At 41.4% G+C, this 13,506-nt stretch overlaps 1 long non-coding RNA gene across 2 annotated transcripts in view; it reads right to left on the bottom strand.

The window, feature by feature from the left end:
• Window positions 1–7,747: 7,747 nt before the first annotated feature.
• LOC133273580 (uncharacterized) overlaps window positions 7,748–13,506 on the bottom strand; it is a 28,431-nt gene continuing 22,672 nt past the window's right edge. For both annotated transcript variants that reach the window (XR_009744884.1, XR_009744885.1), the window contains 2 exons: window positions 12,364–12,501; window positions 7,748–8,300 (listed from right to left, as the gene is read on the bottom strand). This is a non-coding gene — a long non-coding RNA (uncharacterized LOC133273580). The remainder of the gene's footprint in view (window positions 8,301–12,363; window positions 12,502–13,506) is intronic.

Here is a 13,506-nt window from a genome sequence, read left to right as displayed (position 1 = left end):
CACTGAGATAAAACAACCCAAACATCCTACCTGTCTGACTCTTCCATCAATGGATGAGTTGTAATGCAGATACTAAGTGCATCCTGGCTGGATAAAACAGAAAGAAGTCATCAACATAATGTGTGCTGATGTGAATTCTTAAATGACAGCCTGCTTCCTGCAAGGCAAGTAGTACTTAAAATACGGAACAGCCATTCTGGCAGCACTGGAGCATTCTGCATCACATAGCTGCTCAGGGCAGATTCTACAGCCAGATGTCAGGAATGGTAAATGAAAGTCATCTCTCACACTACAGGGACACTTATGGGTCTCTCCAGGTTCCTGGCTAGCTCTACACTGCTGCATTTCCAGGGAGTACTTCAAGAAGCTGTGAAGTTGCTGGGGAAAGGAGCTGGGGTTGGAGTTGCAGGAGGGGAGCTGTAGAGGAGGCAGCAGGAAGAAAACCTTTTGCACTGACCACAGCTGTCAGCGTGTTTGCAGGATTAGGAGGTCCTCCTCCTCACAAACATGCTGAGGTTCAGACCCAAGGAATCCTCCCATGTTCTAAATATGGAAGTAGTTTGCTGGGCAACAGCTAAATATATTAAAGGAAAAGATGACACCCTGTGCTGACTCCTGCGTCACCTTAAGTGATGCTCTTGAGAGAGACCATCTTTATGGGTGAAGCTGTGAAAGCTGCATCAATGCCAGCAGTATCTGGGCATCAAAGAAGAGAAACAACCTCTCTCTTCTCTCCCTTCCCACACTTCATTCATTCCAGACAAAACCTTTGTTGTCAAAACATGAAAGGAAGCAGAAAGATTTTGTTTTACTACACATATTTCTTTAAAGGAACAGACAAATGATCCAAAAAGCTTAACTTGGAGGTCAGTGTGTTGCAACTGTGGCTCAGTAAAAGCATGAACAAGTATTTCTAACTCCATGGGTACCTTTTTAAACCTGCTGACTGACTAGCAAATACCACAACAACTTTGGAGACCATGTTTTGGTACTTAAAATCACTGTTCCCCTTGGACAGCATTACAAGGATAGATTTGTAGTTTGGATGGATTTGTAACATTTGGATTACCATCCAAAATGAACAACCTGGTGTAACCATGGAAGAATCAGGATGCACTTGAAAACACTGGGGTTCGTCTCCCACCTGTAAGAAATTATGGCTTGGGAATTTGCTTCTCAATGGTGCTCCAACTGATGAAAAGTAAGGCTGCAGGTTCCTTAAATGACAATTATTGATCAGCTTATCTACTTCAAAATGCATGTGTGATAAATGAAGTCCCACATATTGCACTGGGCTGACCTGGCCTTGCCAACAGATACTCTAGAAAGCATGATTGGAGACTTCTTGGAATCAGAGTGCAATATTAATAGGAGGGGTGAGGAAAACAAGTTTCTCCTCACTTTGTGATTTGCTGCCTTAGCTGAGGACAGGAGTCATTTTGCATTGACACACTATTTCTGGAGCCCGAGGGCTTGTGACCTGATAGGTGCTGATGCACAAGTAACTGATCTTTGGAAAAACATGGATCCATAATAGGCATAAAGGAGCATCGCTAAGAGAAGGTTTAAAATAGATGCAGCTGATGAGCTCCACTAGAGCTGCTGCCACATGTGGACTATGGAGTTCTCTGACCTTAAACAGCTTGGGCATGAAAGAGTGTGGTGCGTCTCCTGAGCACAAAAGCATCAGCCCTGTGAGAGGTGCTAAGACATGGAGAAAGTATTTCTGCCCTGCAGAAAGAAGCTCCTGAAGAGATTTCTTGCCAACAACGCCAAATTCAGTTTTCAGTTCTCAGAGTACTTACAAGCTATGCCCCAGAAACGCCAAAATGCGCTTTCCTACAGTGACAGAAAAGGAGAAGGACAGAGAGTGAACAATCACATGAACGTCATCTAGCTTTTGGTACCTGACCTTGGACTTTGAGCCAGCTCCTTCTGGTCATCTGTGAGAGCATTTGCTAGTTACAGCATCAGTTCTCTTCAAAATAGTTAGGTTGTGGTGCATGTAGCTGCTGTTACTAGGTGCGGAATTGTAGCTTCTGTTGCCAGATACCTGACAAGAAGAACAAAGAGATGCAGGGAACTCATAGGTGTCTTTAACAGCTGTACCTACACTGCAGAGGGGAATCCACAGATCTTGTAAACCCATTGTCTCTTAACCCATTTCATGCTCATTGAGTTTAGTACCTCAACTGCTGTGTTCCTGGGTAAAAGTGCCTTGGGCAACAGATCTGTTTTCTGAATCTCTGCTTTTCCTTGGCACTGCAGGAGAAGCGGTCAGGCAGCCTATGTCTGGAGCCTCCTCACACACCAAGTCCTTCTGTGTGATTGTGCCAAACAAATGTCTGAAAACACTGAAGAGAGGTGCACCTTGGGAAAGCTGAGGTACTGGTGGGAACTGGGTGGATGTGTAGGGTATAGGACGCTTCTAAGAGAGTGGGGAATGCAAGGCCACACTTATCTTTGCATAAGATGCTTTTTTATGAGCAGGTAACTCTTTGAGGTACAGTTAGAGTGAATGTGACCTTCATGCAAGCAACAATGAAGTACAGAGCAGTGATTTCATGGTCCTCCTCCTCACAGCTCCAAGCTTCTCATAGCATTGGTGTAAGTCTATCCTGCAGGCCACAACATTATATTCCATCCAATAGACCACTAGCCCTAAGTGAGCTAACAAAGAATTGAAATTCACCATTTAGTAAAGGCAAATCTGATCCTGGGCTGCATCCTTAAGGGTATTACTAGCGGAATAAGAGATGTGATCTTCCCACTCTCCTCAGCACTTGTCAGGCCACACGTGGAGTACTGTGCCCATTTCTGATGTCTACAATTCCATAAAGACATGGACAGAGTAGAGAGAGTCCAAAGGAGAACCATAAAGGTGATCAGTGGACTGCAGAACCTGCCTTTGAGGAAAGGCTAAAGGAGTTAGCTCTTTTCTTCCTGGAAAACAGATGGCTCTGGAAGGCCTCATCACAGTTGTCCAGTAATTAAAGGTCACTACAAACAGGTTAGAATCTCTCTTCTCATAAAGAGCCACATGGAGAGGACAAGGAGTAATTGGTGCAAGTTGGACCAGGAGAGGTTTCACCTTGGTATATGTAAGAAATTCTTACAGTGGAACAATCATTCACTGGAACAACCTCCCCAGGGAAATCTCCCCAGGAAAATGGGTGGACTCTCAGTCACTGGAGGTTTTCACAATGTGACTGGACAGGGTGCTAGGCAATTTCATCTAGGCTCTTTTTCTCATGAAATGCTGAGCCAAGTGATCTCCTGATGTCACTTACAACCTTGGTTGTTCAAAAATTCTGATTTTTGAGATTTTTCATGAGGAAGGTTGCGGCAAAAGAGATGCAATGTCTGAATAACTAAAATGAAAATGAAGCTGATATACCTCCATACAAAGATCTTTAAGTTTCTACTGTAGGTAGATCATGCTTCATCATCTTTTTTTTTGTCTCAATACAAACTGTTTGCTTTTTCTAATATTGAGCTTTGAACACCGATTTCTGTCATTTCTGATTCATTTTCCAACATCTCAGACATTTCCAGAGATCCTCTTCTTCCCATTGACTTCTCAGTCTTTCCACCCTTGTCCTCTTCTGTGTAACTGAACCTCCACTCCTCCTCTCTACCACCCTCCTTTTATTTAAAACACTGCTCAAATATCATCCTCTCAAGTTTGTCCTGAAGATAGGAAGTGGATAATTGGCTAGTTCTGATACACTTTCAAGAACTGCTTATCCTAACATCACAGATCAGAGCTCCTTCATGGAATATCACCTTCCCTTCCACTGCCCAGTGAAATATCTTCTCTTTAACTGCAGATTATCTGTCATTGTAGCTTTTCAGGAAGTCTTTAGGAATTCACTCTGGAAATGAATGGCATCGCCTTTACAAAAATGCAACTTCCAAAATTCTGTACCCAAGGAAGTTGTTTTCCATTAACTGAAGCAAAATCACGAGTATACCTACCAAGCGCAAAGAACAGAGGGACAAGATTTGGAGAGGGAAAAGCCAGATATTAATTTTAAAAATAAAAAAAAAATCAATAAAATTAAAGTAAATTAAAGTAATATTTAAAAAAAAAAGTTAAAAAAAAAATTAATAAAGCAAATAAAAGGACTCCCCACAACTTTCACCAAAGGCACTATCCTCAGTCTTATGCTCTAGCTGCATGCATTTTTGCTTGCACCTCTCATAGCCCATGCAATGAACATCCTGAACTGCTTTTCATCCAAGAGGATGTATTCAAGTCCCTTGTTAGTTATGATCATTATCAACTTTCTTCCAGAGGTCCATACAAGTTTCAGACTTTCTGACTTTTCCCTCTCTGTACCAGCATGGAATTCTCTATTAGGGATGCCAGAGCAGATCTCTAAAACATGCTGCCTTACCAGGCAACACATTGCACCAGCCACAGTATGGCACACAAGCTGCCTGCAAGAAATACAAAATATCCCCTCACTTTAATTTAATCTAACCTAATCCTTACTGATTTTTATATGCAAAGTATGTCCTTACCATTGCAATGGTCCAGTACTCAGCTGCATCTTAGCAGAAAGGCAGTAATCAGAAGTTTTGCACTGGTAGATTGGAGCATCAGCATTTCTTTTTGGCTGGTGCTAACATTTCTGGGAGCTCTCATTTTACACAGAGGGCAGCAGAAATGCTGCTGTGGCAAAGTCTGGGCATTCCCTGTCAGAGAGTTCATCAGGGTCCACAGGGTGTACTGATGCCTCCAGCATGCCCTGCTCATACTGAGAGCATGGCTGACAACAGCACTTGTAAACTGCAAATCTCATGGGGAACATTTTTGAATAAAATAGCATTGTGTATCAGATACATAATCCAAAAAAGTAAGAAACTCAATTTAACTGGAAATGTTGGCATGTTTGAGTGTATCATTTGTGAGCTTTTTAATGCAGTTTATTATATAGCAGATATGTCTCTGCACGTCTGTTTCAGTGTTTGCTACAACCTTTTTGACAGCTTCAGTATTAACATTGAAAGTGACAAAAACTATCACTGAAGAGTGACTACATTAACTTCAACACTTGGACTAATTTGTTTGAATGTGAGAAAAGGTTCCAAAATATAACCCAGATGGTTATATGTCTATATATTTATATGCCTATTATAAGAATTTTATGAACAGAGAGCCTGTGTGAGAGATTACTTAAGAAAAAGTAACAATTATATTTTAAAAAGAACACTAAAGGAATGCAAGCAGAAAAGCTGAACAGTTTGTGATGATTTTTCCTTCAGGAGGAAGTTTTCAGAAAGAACATCTATTAATAGAGGAAAAACTTGAGAAACCCAGCTAACTTAAGGTTTTCATTCAATACTTTAGGATGTAGGAGAAAAAATATATTGGGCACATCTGTTTCAGCAATTTTTTTATACCCAGGAATAGTTGAAACAAACAAACAAACAAACAGATTGAATTGTTGTAGAAGTGGCCTGTTGTTTAAATCGTGCTTAATATGACAGGAATAAAATGTTCTATCTGTGATACTAGACTTCTGTGAGGAAGTAGATGTGTCAGTATGTCACCTACATAAGACAAACTGGCAGAAACCACAACAGGAACAGAATTTGCAGGTGAAAGCTGTGTCTCACAATACGTGTGACTTCAAGAGAATCAACAGGGACATGGATATAGTCAATACAGTATGATGAGATTCTGAAAAGTATACGCATGCGCCCACATGATATTGGCAAAAGTTGCTTTGACTGGAAAGAAATATTTACCTTGTGAATCAAAAGACAGTACATGTGATGGGGAAATAAATGCTTAGCTGAGGTGGGAAGCCATCAAAAGATGAGTTAGGGCATGTGCAGTTCAACATTTATGTATAAATGGTCTGGGAAAAAGGACTTTAAAAAATTACAAAATCACGGTAAGATCTGCTGTGACACCAAAATGACACAGAATGTCATGACGCAGAATAATTGGTTGATTTTCTAACAAATGAGCTGAAATACAAGTTAGTGGTATTTAACATTTATAAACTAATCATTTCTTTACATCCCCAAAACCTGTTTATTCATGAAAAAGGTCTTGGTAAATTTATTATGGCTCTCTGAACTGTCATCCCAAAAGAGGGTTGACAACACAGATGGAATTATTTTTTTTTATGTTTTTATGGAAGATACTGATGACAGTTTAGAATATACCATTATGTCATGTTATAAATTCTTCATGTACCTAATGCTTGGATATTGAATTTAGTTTTGGTAACCAAATCCCCAAAAAGTGCAGAGAAGGGTCTCAAGTAATATCAGAGACAGAGAACTGTTTCCGTACAAGGACATCTTCAGATTGGAGAAGAGATGACTGAGGCAGGATGTGATAGACCTCTATAAAATTCAGTCGTGTGGAGAAGGGCAAGATAAATAGATTGTGTCATGCGTAAGCAAGTAAACTTATTTTTGATGTTAGTAACACAGACATGCCTTTCTGCTTTCCTTGTCAGCTGGTACGTGAGGGAACAGAAGATAAATTTTCCTGCGCCATCTGGCACACTTTAAGCAGCACCTCGTGACAGTCCACAGAGCTCAACTGCAGTGCCTCTGGGAGACACAGCAGGATGAATCCTCACAGCCTATGGCCCAGCTGTGCACCCAGCAAAGCATCCTTGAAGCACACTGCCTCCTCAGAGTGGTTGCTCAACATCTCCGTGATCTTTGTGCCCAAGAGAGCATGTCTTGGGCACAGCAGCAGGTAGTGCAGCCTTGGTACCACCACTACTGTGGCCTCCTGAATGGTGTGCTGTCTTCCTTCTATGTATGGGCTGTAGGACACTGTGGTGTGACATCGGTTTCACAGCTCTCTGGATTCCCACAGCCTTAATCTTTAGTGCACGCAGTGTGCATGTGACTTTTCTGCCGCTTAACTCATGAGCACAACAGCATTCACTGTAAAAGGGGCTATTTCCCAAACAAATCCCAGCTTCTCCTTAGCACTTCTTCTAATCTCTTGCTGCCTGCTTATCTAATCCTTTCCATAGAAAGCCAATGACACTGAGGATTTGATTCAAGGCCACCTACAGGCAGTGGCCTAAGGCCAGGCCAAATGTGGCTTTAATGGCCCTGTTGCCAGCAGCAATAAAACTCAGACCTCTGTTATTAAGGAAAGTACTGAGCAGTGAGACTGCAGACCTATTACAGACAACACCAGGTAATCTCAATGGAAATGTGAGTTCTCTAGAGTCTGGGATTGTCTTACTCACAACAACTTGTGTTGAGCTAGCAGGATGAGCAAGTTCACCGTAAGCCTGCTGGTGGCTGACATCTTGCAGACCATGCTTTTTGCTGTGGTCAGCATGAGTGTGTCAGGAGCTTTGCTTAGAAAGGTTTTCCCCACTGCGGGATATACTCCTACATTTGCAGAACTGTTGCTTTGCAATTGTAAATAAATGAAAGACCTTATTTTATAAGGCACTTTTTTATCATAGCAAATTCATTGATGATGCGATGAGTTAGGTTAGCAAAGTTTATTATAATGATGCTTCATGATGATAACATGGAATTTTTCTGCAATGGAATACATTAGGTTTTGCATCAGAATGATATACATGTGTCCCTCTGGTACAGAACTAGCAAACTCCAGCTCCAGGAAATGGACGAGTTCATAGAATAAAAATGAGGTTTAGATGCAAAATACAAAGACATTATCACTGGCTTAGAAAGTCTCCAAACAATACACCAGAGGGGAAGTACACTTCACACTTGCTATGTTCATATATTCTAACTGGGTATCTCCTCTGGGCAGGTGTCAGAGAGAAGATATTGGGCTTATCTTCCTTTCCATAATATGAATAACTAGGACTCAAATGTGGCAAGGGGATTTTCATGGGGACTGGCATTCTTGAGACATTTCCACTTGCTTCCACAATTCAAACTGCACAAAAATGTGGCCTCTCACTTTCAGACCCTTTTCGATATACACAGAACATGGGGGAGAAGCAGTGGTATCTAAGATGTGGCAGAAAGTGAGGCAACTGCCTGATCTGGCTCTAGGTGGCCGTTCTGCAGGGGGGTTGGACCAGATGACCTCCAGAGATCCCTTCCACCCTCAGCCACCCTGTCATGCTGTAATTTGTGATCTTCTTCTCAAGAAGGATCTATTTTCAGCATGAATCCCCTCTCCTCGACAGGGAGTATCAGCACCCCAGCACTTTGCCCAAGCTGCATTGCTGTGCAGGGCAGTCTATATCCAGAGTTGTCTTTCAATCTCCTTCTTCTCTTTCAGCTGTTCTGTGCTTTGCTTCCAGTGTGGATGGAGTCCAGCCCTGCAGAGATAGATGGGAAGCAAAATAATGATTAGCAGGAACCACTTCATTTTTCTTTTTGCTTCAAAGTTTGTTTCATTCATTAGATGAAAGGAAACTGCTCAAATGAAATTTGAGCAGTTTTACACGGTAAATGTTAAGACATTTCTTTCTCTTTTAGTAGGTTTAGAAAAAGAACAAAATGCTTTCTGTTTCATTGAGAGCTCTCATAAATGAACCTGGCTTGGACTTTCAATCTCACTTAGCTCCTTAAAGCTGACAGTGGCAGAGATTTATTAACACTGAAACTATAGCTGAACCTAAAGGAGTTCCTCAAGATCAGGTCAAGTTGAAATGGCAAATAGGGTCTGCATATGGTGGAAGATCCCACATCTCCTCTCCAAATCCTCCTTTCCCAGGACTGAACAAAAATGAGGAGCAGGGGGAAGAACAGGGAGAACTAAATCTCCTATTTTCATCAGAAGTAAGCTGTTCCACTGGCTCAGTAGACTTTCACTTGGCAATACCTAAGTTTATTCAGTCATGAGATAAACAGATGGCAACAGCTAGTGACAGAGAGTAACTATGGTAGCTCTATACTGAGTAACATCACTGAATCTTCCTAGGAAGAGTACAAAAGCCACAATCACTTTTTCAAGCAGAAAAAGTGATTTTTCAACAGAAGGCTGTAGTCTTTCATGTGAGATGCCTTGGGAATTCCTGGACTCTTGCAGAAGACAGGAAAAAGAAATGATCCTGCAGTGACATAGCACATAATACCAGGAAAGCAGGAAACAAATCACTAGAATCACTCCATGAAGCAAGAGACACATGTTAATAAGTAGCAGAAAATTTCTTTGGATTGAAATTGCAAGCCAAAGCAGAAAAATGTGGTATAGGATTCATCTAACCAAAATGGTGACAACTTAACAGCCCAAAGGGGAGCAAGAGGTTGCAAGGCAGGAAACACCACAGCAATGATGAATTCAACTATTCCTGTGTAGAACAAATAAATAATATACCAGGTTGTGACACGATGAGTGAATGCTGATGGCAACACATAGCATCGATAGGTGAAAGGGTGCACTTGCCATGCAGCAGGAGACTCTCTAGTGGGGTGTATTACTGTGCTGCAAATGGTTATACTTCCACTGTGGCTTTCAAAAGCACATCTGAAGGATTTCCCTTTGCTTGAGAAGAAGCATTTCGAGGTAACTTGAACCTGAGAACACCAGTAATTGTAAGCCATCTTATCCATATTGTTTATTTCAGTTTGCATGACACCATCTGCCAAAACTGTTCTAGCACTAGTTCTCTCTCTCTCAGGCTTTCCAAAGCCTTCAGGCCTTTCATGCAAAACATGAAGAGAATGAAGCTATTGCTCCCTGGATCCCTTACTAATGAGACCTAGCCTCCTGTGCCACCCAGCAGAGAATGTCAAAGTTAACACAAAAAGAAAAAGCTCAAAATGGTTCTTGCCACCTCTGGTGGACAGAACGAGCGCCACTCAAATGTCAGTAAGAGCAGTCATAACTGGCTGAACTACTCAGAAGGTGAGGTAACCACCACCAAGTATTTTTCCACAGAGAGGAGCCCTGTCTAATGTCAGAGGAATAAACAAATGAAATAGTAGAGCATGAAACTTAAGCAGTGGTATGACCACTTTTCCTCCATCAAGACATAGCTAAGGACAACAGTATGGGATGCATCAGATACTTAAGAGTACAGCAGCATCCACCATCTACAGTTAATAGTAGTTATCCTTATCTCTCTTGTCAGCATTAGTTGAAATTCCCTCCTTAGGAATCTCCTCATATTATTTATAGGGGATTTATTCACATAGCTAGTCAAAGACCAAATATTTCTAATTATATCTGGTAGCATCACTTCCCAATTTTCAGTTCATTCAGTTTGCCAGACAATGCTTTGCCAAAAACAAGGTTTGCCAAAAATGCTTTGCCCAAAGACAGAGGGAGGCATCTGCAGCATGCGCTGACAAGACTCTATAAAAGAGTCCTTGAATCTGGGTTGTCCCGTCTCCAAAGAAAACTTCATGGTAAGTGCATGTCTGTGGCAGGCAGAAAGCAACAGCGTCCTTGCAGTCCACACATCCCACTTCAGCCCTGCTGTCCTGGTGGGCGCATCTGTGTCTGCAAGGATTTAATACCTGTAAGATAAAGAATGTTGTTATTTCTGCTTTCTGACCTGCCTGTGGAATCCTTTACAGCAGTAACGAGGGATCTGCCATTTCTGCTTTACAGCATTGATTGTCTTCCAGCCTGCAAGGCATCTTCTCATTAGGTAAGGCATCTTCTTAATTAGTTAAGAGCCTAATTTACTCACAATTAAGGGACAAACAAGAAGGTGGTAGATTTCTGTAGAACAGATTTCTTCATGGTGACAAATTTCTGTAAAATGTTGCAGGCAATTGCTGCGTGTCCACATAGTCCTGGCCACTGCTCGGTTATGGTAAATACAGCATGGTTGTGTAGGCTACTCATGGCAAGAAGGCTCTCCAAAGTGGCTGTGCTTGAAGACACTAGCTACTGATGTCATGCCAGGGAATCCTTCCTGGGGATTCCTTATGTTTAATTATGGACCAGTGAAGTAAATGATACATTTTGGCACAAAGTCCAGATAGACAGAGCCAGCCAACAGAACAGACTATCACAAAATCTTAAAGCTTTGTAAGAAATTCTATGTACTACTGCATATGATACTGGCCAAAGGTTTATATGAAAATACTTTTCAGATGATACTGCAGGGTGATGATCTGCATGTGAGCTTTGTACTAGGAAACTTGGTAAAAATGTAAAAGTTAACTAACTAAGCTAACAAAAAAGGAGATGTAATGCTCCTGTTCCTCTGAAACGACACAGAGCAAAGTGGAGGATCTGCATGCTGCTAGGAGCTGATGTAAATGTTAACATTTGATTGGGTTATTTAGGTAACTAGAAGTCATGACACGACATTTAATTAAGTTGCTTATTTGTCTGACTTCCTAGAAATTCAGGTGCTTTCTTTTACTAGACATAGGTTTTCCTTAGAAATCCAGTACTGTGTTTAGATATCCAGCTTTGATTTGTAAATTCTTGAACTAAGCATTATAACTTTGCATATAATTCTTTTCACAATTAGCACACAAAGAAATAGTTGGTGATGCAGTATTTTAACGTATTGTCTCTCCTTATATATCATTGCTCAAATACTACTTCCCAGAGTTAAGTCACTTAAAACAGATTAATACCATTGTCAAAGAAATATCAGTGCAGTTGATTTAAGTTGAGAGTCACACTGAAATGTAAGCATGAGATCAAATATGAAGTTAACTAGAAACTAAACTTTAAAGTTCTCGGACAATGGAACATGGGAGGAAAAGTATTTTGTTCAGACAGGTCTCTAAAATTTCCAGTTTGACTTTCTTAAATCATTGAGCTTGTTCTGTTGTCTACACCTAGGATTATTTCTAATTTAGACCTGTCTCTGTTTAAACCCAGAAACAAATTTGTTTGTATCCCCAGGACACCTGAAGGACACAATTTGACAGGCAAAGGGGTCATAGAGAGCACTGATAACACAGCTGATATTCACAGGTCCTTTCAACAGTAAGAAAGCAGTTTTACACATTTAACTCCCACTTTACAATCAGAGTCTATACTAAAAAACGAGGAGACTTGAAACTGAGCTTCTTTTAGCCTGAGGGAGTTTGATTTGCCCCATTCATGCTTGAGATGATTGCCCTTGCCATAAGGTTGAAGGCATTCTTCATCACAGGACCTTTCTTTACACTGGAAGAGGAGTGACATTGTGAAGCAAAGAAAGCAGCATTCTTCAGTGTGGCAGGAGGAGAAGCAGGAGGGTAGTTGCTGGAAGGGTGCAGTTGTTTGGAAAACTGCATTTGGTGTTTCTAGCCCTAAAACTCTGCTTTCAGAGACAAAATACACACCTCATTTCAAACACTAATGCTACCATGTGGGGCTGCTTAAACATTGAGATGAGAAGCAAACAACTCTAGTGAATTATTTAGAGCAGCAGCAAAAGACACCATGCACTAGTTAGTCCTCAGAGCACCTTCTGAACCCACCTACCTGTATTTTGTGTACTGGCAAGTGGGGCTTTTTGGATTGGTAACTCCAGGTAGGTGTGATTATCTTCTTCCTCTGGCATGTTGGCTCACTGTGGTGCCTCAGTTCTGCTTTGGAATCCATTGCTTGATATTTACCTGCAGAGGGACACAAAGCACTTGCAGCATGGTGTTAAAGCTTTGAGCTTAAAAAAATTGCAAGTGCTTTATCGATGTTGCAGTCAATCACAGCAGCGGTCCTCCACAACTGCTTTCAATTAAAATTTTCCTGATGAAATCTCTCACCTTCTGAGATCTAGCAATCTAACTGGAAAGAGCAAGGTGTTGAGGAGGGATTGGGAGCCCTAGACACAGAATATTAAAAGAGTGTAAAAGTTACCCTGCTTAGCTTGACAAGGCATGACTTCACCGTTTTCAGGAATTATGCCAGTACCTAAAAATGCAAAAAGAAAAATCTTTCAGCTGGCACTTTCCACAGTATAGAACACATCAGTGCTAGGAACTTGTGAGTGCTAGGAGCCTGATACTTAATCATCGCCATTAGCAATCCAGTGACAGATAGAAGGTATCCTCAGGAGCTGAGCAGATGAAATCAAACCAAGGGACTCATGAATATGCTACAGACCAATGTTACCTTTAAGAAGGCTCCTAAAATTCTTCAGCCTGCAGCTGAAAAGAAGCTCATGAATTTTACTAAAGCCAATATGAAGTCCTGCATATAGGAAAGAATAGCCCCACACAACAGGATATGTCAGCTGTCATTTGGTTAGAAAATACCTTTGAGAAAAGGGTTGTCTGTCCTGGTGCACATATGTCAGCAGTGTGCCTTTTGGGGGAATGAAGGCCAAGTACATTGTCAGGCAGTCATAACAGTGTAGTCAGCAGGTAAAAGGAATTTGACTCTTCCCCTGAATTCAGGTCCCATATCTGGAGTATTGTGTTCAATTTGGTGCTCCCCCATGGCAAGAAAGACACTGACATTCCTGAGGGAGTTCAGTGGAGAGTTTCCAACACAGGCAGGAGCAAATGCTGTATGAGGAGAGGCTGAAAGGGTGAGGGCTGTCAACTCTGGAGACGATGTTGAAATGGGGTGTCTTACTGCTATTTTTAACAAAAAGTGGGTGGTTATATGGTAAAAGGAGC

This window comes from Pezoporus flaviventris, unplaced genomic scaffold, assembly GCF_033815535.1.
Source record: "Pezoporus flaviventris isolate CSIRO_AGI_PZ_B2104156 unplaced genomic scaffold, CSIRO_AGI_Pfla_v1 ptg000034l, whole genome shotgun sequence".
Classification (NCBI taxonomy): Eukaryota; Metazoa; Chordata; class Aves; order Psittaciformes; family Psittacidae; genus Pezoporus; species Pezoporus flaviventris.
This window is presented reverse-complemented; position numbering and strand designations above follow the sequence as displayed.